Consider the following 1,609-nt stretch of genomic DNA (forward strand, 5'->3'; position numbering starts at 1 on the left):
ATCATTTATTCATGAAGAACTGCTAGCTCTTCCAGTGAAGTCAGTAGAAATCTATGATCTTGCTTAAGGGTACTTACTTATCCTCAGCAGAGCTGGCCAGAAAATCAGCAGTCTGCTACCAGAAGGGAGTGGATACAATTTCAGGCAGAAGTGAAAAACACAGCACAGTTATCAGTAAAAGTAGCAACATGGTAGGGTATGAACATGGAAAACCCACAGCTCTTCTAGCCTGTGCCTGTGGTCCTGGTTGGGGCTAGCAGATGATCAGTCATAAATTTAGCAGTGAGATCTAGAAATGAGGGAGCCATAGAAGGGCTGGAATAAGCTCACCATACATAACCAGCTGACTGGAAAACTATGCACCACATGTGTGGGGACACCTGGAAGAGCCAAGCTGGAAGCTAAAACCAAGGCTGATTTGAGGATTGGCTGAACCCTGAAGGCCCTTCCAGGCTGTAATAACCAAAAATGTAGCCAGACATTTCCAAATGTCCTCTGGTGGGAGAGGAAAAGCAATATTGCTCCCAGCTGAGAACAACTGCTCTAGAGCAACCTTTAAGAAAATAACATTTTAAATAAAATTTAATTTTATTGGAGTATAGCTGATTTACAATGTCAAAACTATAGAATGCTTCATGAATTTACACATCATCCTTGTACAGGGGCCATGCTAATAATCTCAGTATCATTCCAATTTTGTGTATGTGCTGCCAAAGCAAGCACAACATTTTTTTAAGTTTCTAAAAATAAAGAGAGAAATTAAAATGGTATGCTAAAATTTTTTAACACAAATGATGGCAGTAAGTGAGGAACAGGAAAAATGACACAAGTCCTAAAGAAAAGAATAAATAAATCTAATGACATTAAAAATTGTATTATTGTAAATTAGCTAAACATTCCAATCAAAGGTAGAAATTGTGAGACTGGATGAAAAAGAAAGGCCCAATTATATGCAATCTATAAGAGACATACTTTAGAGCCAAAGACACAAACATATTGAAAGGAAAAAGATTTTTAAAAGTACAGCATGCAATTGCATTTTTTTTTGTCTTTTTTTGCTATTTCTTTGGGCCGCTCTCGCGGCATATGGAGGTTCCCAGGCTAGGGGTCAAATCGGAGCTGAAGCCACTGGCCTACGCCAGAGCCACAGCAACGCGGGATCCGAGCCGCATCTGCAACCTACACCACAGCTCACGGCAACGCCGGATCGTTAACCCACTGAGCAAGGGCAGGGACCGAACCCGCAACCTCATGGTTCCTAGTCGGATTTGTTAACCACTGCGCCATGACGGGAACTCCGCAATTGTAATTTTAAGAGAGCTTGAATGGTTCTATTGATCAACTTTGAGGACATAAATATTACTAGAGAAAAGGGACATATTATAATGTCATTACATCTAGAAGGTATAAATTTTATATATATGCACCTAACAACAGAACTCCACAATAACATGAAGCAAAATGAACAGAATTGAAAGGAAAAATAGACAACTTAACATTTGCAGTTGAAGATTTCAACGCTTCTCTCTTGAGTATTAATAAAACAATTAGGCAGAAAATTGGTAAGATAGGAGACTTGAACAACATTATCAATCAACTTGACCTGACA

The 1,609-nt window shown here is 39.2% G+C and overlaps 1 non-coding gene across 1 annotated transcript; it reads right to left on the minus strand.

Annotated features, from left to right (window-relative positions):
* Nucleotides 1-617: 617 nt before the first annotated feature.
* On the minus strand, nucleotides 618-723 carry LOC125131915 (U6 spliceosomal RNA). Its single transcript, XR_007136089.1, has one exon. It is a non-coding gene; the product is annotated as a U6 spliceosomal RNA (small nuclear RNA).
* Nucleotides 724-1,609: the final 886 nt, after the last annotated feature.

The sequence above is a fragment of the Phacochoerus africanus genome, chromosome 7, assembly GCF_016906955.1.
Source record: "Phacochoerus africanus isolate WHEZ1 chromosome 7, ROS_Pafr_v1, whole genome shotgun sequence".
Lineage (NCBI taxonomy): Eukaryota > Metazoa > Chordata > Mammalia > Artiodactyla > Suidae > Phacochoerus > Phacochoerus africanus.